This window comes from Chiloscyllium plagiosum, chromosome 8 (genome assembly GCF_004010195.1).
Source record: "Chiloscyllium plagiosum isolate BGI_BamShark_2017 chromosome 8, ASM401019v2, whole genome shotgun sequence".
NCBI lineage: Eukaryota > Metazoa > Chordata > Chondrichthyes > Orectolobiformes > Hemiscylliidae > Chiloscyllium > Chiloscyllium plagiosum.
Window position 1 is genome coordinate 70,029,786 of NC_057717.1, and position 10,191 is coordinate 70,039,976.

The following is a 10,191-nucleotide window of genomic DNA, read 5'->3' on the forward strand; positions in this document are numbered from 1 at the left end:
CCCCACTGCCCGCTGGTGCCATACCAGACGATTGGAGGATAGCAAATTCTATTCCCTCGTTCAAGAAAAGGGAACGGGGTAATCCAAGAAATTACAAACCTGTCAGTCTTATGTCTGTGGCGTGCAGATTATTGGAGAGGACTCTGAGAGACAGGATTTATGATTACTTGGAAAAGCATAGTTTGATTAGAGACAGTCAGCATGGCATTGTGAGGGGCAGGTCATGCGTCACAAATCTTATTGAATCCTTTGAGAATATGACAAAACACGTTTATGGCTCATTCAAAAATAACGGAGGCATGGCATGCAGGGAAACCTGCCTGCCTGGATACAAAGTTTCTGGGCCTCAGAAGACAGAGAGTGATGATGGATGGAAAGCATTCATCCTGGAGCTCAGTGACCAGTGCCTTTCTGCAGGGGTCGATTCCGGGACCTCTTCTCTTTGTGATTTTTATAAATGACTTCGATTTCAGAGTGGAAGTGTATGTCAGTAAGTTTGTCAATGAAACCATGGTTGGCGGAGCGTTGGATAGTGTGGAGGGCTGTTGTAGGTTGCAGCAGGATATTGACAGGATGCAGAGCTGGGCTGAGAAGTGACAAATGGAGTCCAATCTGGAAAAGTGTGAAGTGATTCATTTTGGAAACTCAAACTTGAATTCAGAATACAGGTTTAATGACAGCATTCTTGATAGTGTGGTGTAACAGAGGGATCTTGGGGTCCACATTCATAGATCCCTCAAAGTTGCCAGCCGAGCTGATAGTTTTGTTAAGAAGGAATATGTTGTATTCGCATACATTAGTAGGGAGATTGAGTTTTAATACTGTGAGGTTATGTTGCAGCTCTATAGAACCCCGGTTAGAACACACTTAGATATTGCGTTCAGTTCTGATCCTGTTATTACAGGAACGAGGTGGAACGTTTCGAGAGGGTGCAGAGGAGATTTAACAGATGTTGCCTGTACCAGAGAGCATGTCTTATGAAGAAAGGTTGAGGGAGCTAAGGCTTTTCTCATTGGAGAGAGGAAGGGTGAGGGGCTACTTGGTAGAGATGAACAAAGTGATGTGAGGAATAGATAGAATGAATAGTGAGAGATTTCTTTTTCCCATGGTATAGATGGCTATTACGAGGAGTCATAATTTTAAGGTGATTGGAGGATGGTTAAGGTGACATTTCAGAGTTTCATTCATTCATTCATTCATTTTTAATCCAAACCCACAGCAATATGGCTGACTCTGAGCTACCCTCTGGTAATTAGCAGTGGGGCAAAGAATGCTAATCCAATCACTGACATCCTCACCTCACGAATAATTAAAACTACATTCATTCATTTCATTCATTCATTCGTTCATTCACGCCATTTCAAAGTGGGTGCAATACATTGCCAATGGTGGTCGGAGAGTCAGATACATCAGGGACATTTAATAGACTCATAGGTAGGCACACGTATGATTGTAAAATGAAGGGCATGTAGGTTAGTTTAGTCTTGCAGTCGGGTAAAATGTTGACATGACATCAAGGGTCGAAGGGTTTCGTGCTGTATTGTTCTGTGTTCTACTTTCCTTATGATAAACTGGCAATACGTTCAGATCAATGGCTCGTGAACTGGATACAAAATTGGCTTGATGATGGGAGACAGCATGTGGTGGGAGACATGTTGTTTTTCTGACTGGACACATGTGACCAGCGGTGAAGTGGGTCCGCTGTTGTCTGTCATTTGGATATATGGTTTGGATGGGAATACCGGTTTCCTCGTAAGTAAGTTTTTTGGGTGACACTGAAATTGGTTGTAAAGTGGACAGTGAAGAAGGTTTTCTATGATACAACAGAATTAACAGTGCTGATGGGATAGTGGGCTGAAGAGTAAATGTAAAGTGTTCCATTTTGGTGAAACAAGCCAGGGCGGGACTTGTACAGTTAATGTTTGGGCCATGGGTAGTGCTGTCAATCAGAGACACAGGGATGCAGGTACACAGTTCTTTGAATGTGGTGTCACAGGTAGATAGGCTGGTGAAGCAGACGTTTGGGATGGTTACCTTCATTGGGCAGAGCATTGAGAGTAGGAGTTGGGATGTCATGTTGTGACTGTACAAGACATTGGTGAGGCCACCATAAAGCATTGCACATCAGTCGGAACAACTCATCAAGTTCACTTACCTCCTTTTGGGAAGAACATCTGACATTCTAACCTGGTCTCGCCGACATGTGAATCCAGACCCACTGCAATATGGCTGACTCTGAGCTACCCTCTGGGTAATTAGTAGTGGGACAAAGAATTCTGGTCAAATCAGTGACATCTTCATCCCATGAATGAATAAATAAAAATGCATATGTCCCTCCCGACCTCTGCAAACACGTCCGGCTGCAGCAATCCATACTGGTTCTGTCACTGTGTAACACGCTCACCACCTTCAGAACCTTAAATTTTCCCTGATCCGATCTTGTCATTAAGCCCTGACAAAGATTCCTCTTCCCATTGCCCTCCTCCTGCTAGCAGATCCTTTGCAATCCCTTCACACTTACTGCTTAAACTCTCTCTCATTTCAGGATTTTAAGTACTTTGTGTTGATCTTCTGAGCCTCATAATCTAATATGATCCATTTTGTCCTGAGCGAGGGATGGGTGGGAATTTCTTGCTGAGGATTTTCTGTTTCAATGGAATGACCTTTTGTTGAGTGGTTTACACTGTTCCCTTAAATGTTTTCGACTGTTCATTTACAGGCACATATTTCAGTTTGTTTAGCCTGTTTACCTTAATCGGTTCTCCTCTCAAAGCATGTAGTTGGTTGTTTTTGTTTCTAGTTGCAGCTTGTCCTTTCTGTGGTTCACTTTAAAACTTTATATTTCTTTAAACTGCACTTTATCACAATTTCCCAGAGGATCTCCCCAGGTGACAATACTATTTCACTACGTTTCATTACACAACGGTCAATCTGAGATAGTTATGTCCCTAGCCAGTTGCATAATGTGTTATTCAAAGAAACACTGAAAAAATTCTACAATCTCCTCTTCGAATTTACTCTTGTCAGTGCAATTGTCAAGATTATATGAATATTGAAGTTTCACTAAATTATCACAATGCCTTCATTTAAAATTCCAATGAGTTCCTGTTTAATGCAGTGATGAGCAATGAAATGTTCGGTGGCCTAAATCTGTTCTGCTGCTTATGTCATTGGCACGTAGTAGCCAAAATATACATTAAGACTGACTCTACTTTATGATCTGTAATGCCTTTGTTATCAATTATCGTTAGCATTGCCCATTTTGCCTGAGTTTCCGCAAGCATATGAACCATTGAATATTTATGTTCCAGCTTTTGTTCGCCCTGTAAATCACTTTTATACCTGTGTCACAAATCCACCTATCTTATCGAAGAGACTTTGCCCATTCCAAACACAAACACAATTTACTCTTTCCCACAATTTTCTGTCACAAACTGATTCACTAATGTATAGTTTTAGTTAAACTCTGTTCCATCCGGTTCCTTTCCGCTTGTCTTCAGCCACATTCCCACGCTGCTCTGATGCTTCACCCTTTCACAATGGATTTGGAAAGATCCTTTAACCTGAACCCTGTCCCTGCATCCTCTCTGTCAGTTTAAAGCCTTGTCCATAATCCTACCGACGTGATTGGCCAGGACACTGGTCACAGCACTGTTCCAGAGGTACCATCCTAATGGATTTTTTTTTAAAATTCAGGTATGGGATGTGGGTGTTTCTGGCTGACCAGCCTTTCTTGCCCAGCCCCAGATGCCCTAAGCTGTTTGGCTTGCTCGGCCATTTCAGAGGATAATTGAGATGCAAACACTTTGCTGTGGGTATGTCGTGCAGACCACTTGAGGATGGACTGATGTCCTTCTCGAAACGAGAAGTGTTTGTATTTATGGATTGTTAATTAATGTATTTAAAATAATTATTTCAAATTCTACCATTTATGATGGCGGGATTCAACCCTGTCTCCCCTTAACATTAGCTGAGGCTTTGGATACATGCTGTAGCAATAATACCACTAGGCCATGACTTCGTCTGCTCACAGACTATTCATCCCTGAGCACTGATACAAGTGTATCATGAAGTTAAAAATGTGTTGCTGGAAAAGTGCAGCAGGTCAGGCAGCATCCAAGGAACAGGAGAATCGACGTTTCGGGCATAAGCCCTTCTTCTCCTGTTCCTTGGATGCTTCCTGACCTGCTGCGCTTTTCCAGCAACACATTTTCAGATCTGATCTCCAGCATCTGCAGACCTCACTTTCTCCTATCATGAAGCTAAACCTGTTTTTCATTCATGATTGTTTGATCCTGATACCGTCCTGCACTCTGGTGATATTACTCAGTGCCTCTCCATGCTGTATCGCTCACTGTGTGTGTCTAATTGCTGCCTCTGTCAACGACTTTCGCCCTTGAAGCTACTCCAGATCCTGAGCCAACAGAATTATCCACTCCAGAGAGACGCAACAGCGCTGGCGATGGATGGAGACTGTGATTTTCCAGATCTCTGTGATACTCAGGACCATTCTCCATATATTACCCTCACTGCATCAGTATAATTTCCCATTCTGCCTATTTCTCTGTCCCCTGTAGGTACGCATGAAGTTCCTGTCTCAATAGACTTCGCAGCTGCTGGGTGTTTCGTCTATCACCTCATTGAAGATGGTTGGTCAGCCAGAGAGATAAATTGAAAGGAGATCTGAAACCTTCAATATATCCTTCAGTGCGGTAAGATCACTCACGGTGCACAGAGCAGAGAGCAATGAGAGGGCTCCAACCAACTATTCACAAGACATGACATAGGTACAGTGCTAGAGGGGGAGCAGATTACAGACACACCACACGCTCATTCCCCCCCACTGTACGTTTTGTTGTACTGAGACAGCATCGGGATGGTCACCGTTATCAATCCAGGCCTGTGCTGTCTTAGTAAGCATCGGTACAACAGAGGGGAAAACAGGCCTCCCGCGAGAGGCTGGGAATGTTGCCTGGGAACTTTCTGTTCTGTGTTCCCCTCCAACACTGTACATATACCATGTCTCGTGGACCAGTGTCTTCAATAGTTTTTAACTCCTATAAAAGTTCCTGGCCCTGTAACCTCCTCCCATCCCTACGTCCCTCCACGTATTTGAAATGTACTGAATTGCAAAGTATTATCCCTCTCGCTGTAACTTGGTTCAGTATCTACAACATGCCTTACCTCAATAGTCTTCTCCTCCAATAACTGGAGAAAGGGCTATCCAGCACGGAAACTGTTCCTTCGGTCCATCTCGTCCAAGCTGACCACAGTTACTGAACTAGTCACATTTGCATGCGTTTTGCCCATATCCCTGCAAACCTTCTCCTATCCATGGACCTGCCCAAACCTCTTTTCCATGTTGTAATTGTATTTTTCTCTACCACTTCCCCCGGAAGCTCATTCTATACGTTAACAATTCTCTGTGTGGGAAATGTTCTCCTCTGGTCACTTTGAAGTATTTTTTCTCTCATCTCATATTTCTGCCCGCTAGTTGTGAATTCCCCTACCCTGGGGTAGAGACTTTCAGTATTCACCCTATGTATTCCCTTCATTGTTTTATAAACCTTTATAAGTTCACCCCTCAGCCACCTACGCCCAAAAGAAATACGAAGGACGATACAAATATCTCTGCCACATTTCCCACTGCGACTTTGCCACAATGTTGTAGAATATACTTGTTCAGGACCTAGGGTTTTTTTCTACCATTGTGTTCTAAGATCTCCAGCACAAACTCTTCTGTAATGGGGACTCTTCTCAAAACATCATTGCTTATTTCCCTTTGTTTCATTATCTTTGTCAATAGTACGTTCTGACATGAAATATTCATTTAGGGTTTTGCCCATCTCCAACGGTTCCACACATGGTTAGCCTCATTGATCTTTGAGTGGTCCTACTGTCTCTCCAGTGAATTTTTGCACTTGCGTGTTGTAGAATCTCTTTGCATTCTCCTTAACCTTATCTGCCAAAGCCATCTCATCCCCCCGTTTCGCTTTCCAGCTTATCCAGCATCTTCTTGTAAATCACACCGTCCAGTATCAGTAACATCTTCGTCAATCTTTGCTCCATTTACACTTTCAGAAAATGCTTCCTAATGCAGTAGGATCAGAATTCTACACGGTACTTCAACTGCAGACCCAACAATGTCTTGTATATCCATATCATGATATACCAACGCAGGTACTCAATGCTCTATCCATGTGGGCAAGTGCGCCAAATGCCACTTTCACCATCCTGTCCACCTGTCATGCCACTTTCAAGGAACAATGTAGTCTCTCTCTGTTCGACAACACTGCACAGAGCTCTGCCGTTAAATGTGTTAGTCATCCCTGGTTTGTTTTAACAAAATCCAACACCTGAATTCAGCTCCATCTTTCATTTATTGACCCACTGTCTCAGTTAGTTAAGATCACCTTTCATAACTGTATTCACTGCCCACTATGACATTATTTTACTCTCTGCAACCTAACTAACAAAAATTCCTATATTCTTGTTTATATCAATAATGCACATGCGTGGACCCAGCACCAATCCTTATGGAACACCGCTGGTCAGAGCACACACCCCCCGCCCCCAGTCTGCAAAATAACCCTCTCCCACTACCCTCTGTCTCCTACTGTCAAGATATTTATGTGCTCGTTTGGCTCGCTCTCAATGATCCCATGTGATCTAACCTGACTAACCAGTGCACCACACTAAACGCTGTCCAAGGCCTTGCTGAAGTCAGGGTAGACAACGTCGACTGCTCTGCCTTCATCCATCTTCTTTGTCACCTCTTTGACAAACTCAGGCAAGTTTCAGAGACTACTTTGAATACACAAATCTGTGCTGACTATCCCTAAACAATCGTTGCTTTTCCAAATGCATTTAACTCCTGTCCCATGGAATCGCTTCCAACACCATTCGCACCACTGACATCAAGCTAATTGGTTTTTATGTCCCAAACTTTCCCTCGCAGCCTTTCTTAAATACTGACACAACATTAGGCACCCTCCAGACTCCCAGCTCACCACCCGTGTCTGTCAGTGATAGAAATATTTTGTCAGTTTCTTTTCTAACTTACCCAAAACTCCTGGGATATTGTTGATTAGTTCCCAGGGAGTTGTCTAGTTTTAGTGCATTTTAAAACCTTCAGCACCTTCTGTTCTCCACTGTGCACTCTTTTGAATACATTGCTGTTTACTTCCCTGCTTCCCAGTGTTATTTCCACAGAAAGTGCTGACGTGAAAATTTTGTTTTGGATCTCACCAATTTCCCGTGGGTTCACACAAGAATTGCTTGATTGATCTTTAACTGGTCACATTCTGTACCGAGTTAATGTTCTGTTGTTAATATACTTGTAGAATTTCTCTAGATTTCCCCTGAAACTTATCTGCCAAAGCTTTGTCCTGTCCCCTTTGGGCCCTAATGATTTCCCTCTTTAGAGTATTACTACACCTACAATGTTCTTCAATTGATTGACTGAATCCAGCTGGCTATATAGGAAATATACCCCCTTTTGTCCTGACCCGAACCTCAATATCCCCAGTCATCCAGTGTATCAGAATTGTCCTTTACACTAACAGGAATATGCTGGCCCTGAAATCTTAATTTATCTCTCTTTATTGAAATAAACCCACTTGCTTTAGTTGTAAATAGCCTCCACGAATCAACTTTTGGACGTTCTTGCCTAATTCCTTCTGGACTTGGGCAAGACAAGTTTTGATATTTAACTTGTGCACCAGACCTGTCCTTTTCCATAGATGTTTTCAAATGAATAGAAGTGTGGTGACGTTGTCAAAGTGCTACCCCACAAACACCTCAGCCCCTTTCTCTCCCTTGCTTCCCAGAGGGAGGTCAGATTTATCCCTTTCTCCAGTCCGGCCATTGATATTCTGATTGAGATTGATTTCTTGAACACGCTTAAAAACATCCTCCCATCCAAGCTCTGAACATTATTGCAGTCCCAGTCTAGGTTTGTAAAGTTAACATCCCTGACCATTCCAACTCTATCATTCTTACAGATACCTGGGATCTCCCGACATGTTTGCTGCTCAATTTCCAGCTGACTACTGGGGGCCTGTAGTACAGTCATATCAGACTGATCCATTCTTATTTCTCAGTTCCACTCATATAGCTTCATTGGGTGATACCCAGGATTATCCTCTCTCAGTGCTGTAGTGATGATTTCATTGACCTAAAACTCCACTCCTCCTCCTCTCTTGCTTGCCCTTCTCTCCTTTCTGTAGCATCTGTTCCTGGAACAATGAGCTGAGTCCTGTCCCTCCCTCAGCTGTGTTTCTGTAATTCCTGTGTTTTCCCAGTCCCATGTTCCTATCCATGCCCTGGGTTCATCTGCCTTATCTGTCAGGCATTTTACATCAAAGTAAATGCAGCTTAATTGATCAGTTTTCCATCATTGCCTGCTGTGCTCTTACCTGGTATGTCGACTGAAATGACTCTCTTAAAATTCTGTCCAGCCTCAATCTTAAGCGTGAAGGTTGAGAACATCCACCTGACTGTTGTCAACACCTTCACCTTTCATGTCATCTGTAAACCTGGTAATGATACCTTCGGCTTTCACATTCAAATCAGTACATAATAACCAGCAATGGTTCCTGCACAGATCCCTGTGATACACCCGCTGGCCAAAGGCTTTACATCACAAAAACAACCCTCCACCAATTTTATATCCAATTTGTCAAGTTACCTCAGCCTTCCATGTGGGATCTTGTCAAAGGCCTTACTGATCTCCATGTAACGCACGTCATCTGCACTTCCCTCATCAATATTTTCAGACTCCATTTCAAAAAACTCAGCTGGATTTAACAGAGAAGATCTTCCTCTCCCAAATCCGTGCTGATTACTATTAATCGATCCCTGATTTCTAGTTATTAATTCAAACTTTCCCTCAGAATTGTTCCCAATACTTTGCCTCGCATTGACGTTAAACTACCTATTCTAATTACCTGGCCTATCCCTGCTGTCATTCTTGAACAAATGAAACACATTATCTATTCTCCAGTCATTCAGCATTTCACCTGTGGCCAGCAAAGTATTAAATATATCCACCAGGGCCCCGGAAATCTCCTCCCTTACTTCCCATAGCAGCCTGGGATACATTTCATTGGGCACTGGGGATGTCTCTCCCTTTATACCTGTGAAATCATTTAATAACTCCTCCTTATTGATCTTAACATGTTCCAGAATCTCACCATCCCAACTGAAATCCCCAGCTATCATGCCTTTCTCCTGTGTGAATACAGATGGGAAGTATACATTGAATAACTCAACTACTTTCACTGGCTCCATTCACAGATTGTCCCTTTGGTTTCTAACAGGTCTCGCTGTCTAGCTGGGAATCCTCATACTCTAACGATACTGATAAAATACCTTGTGGCGTTTCCTCATACGTATCTGCCAAATATATTTCATGACAAGTGCTTGCACTTCATTGTCTACAATCCCCTTGCCCTCTGTATACTCATAAAGGGCTCCACCTGATTTTATTGCACTGTAATTTCTTTACCAAATTCACGATTTTGCTTGATCAGCATTTGCTGGACTTTCTGCTTTTAATATTCACTCTTCAAGGAACACACTGGTCTTGAGTTCTCCCTGCATCACTTTAAAATACTCCCACTTTCCTGATATAGACGCAACTGGAGGTAGTTCCTCCCAGTCTCTCTTTCCCAGATCCTCTCTAATGATTGCAATACTGACAGGAGACTCAGTTGTGAGGGGGACAGACTGGAGACTGTGTGGGTGAAAAAGTGATCCCTGGATGGTGTGCTTACTCCCGGGTACCAGGGTCAAGGATGTCTCAGCTGTTATAGAACATTCTGAAGGGGACGGTGAACAGCCAGAAGTCATTGTGCACATCGGTCCACATGACAGATGTAGACAAAGGGATGGACCCCTGTGAAATGAGTACAGGGAGTTAGGTAAGAAGTAAAAAAACAGGATATTGAGGTCAATAATCTCCAGATTACTCCCAGTGCCACGTGGCAGTGAAGATAGAAATAGAAAGATAATCCAGACAGATGTGTTGTTGAGGAGCTAGAGTAGGGGTCAGGGTTTTCAGTTCTTGGGTCACTGGGATTTCTTCTGTGATAGGGGTGACCTGTACCGGGGGAGGGTTTGCACTTGAAGCAGAGAGGGACCAGTATCCATGAGAGCAGATTTGCTCATGTTACCCGGAAGGATTTAAAC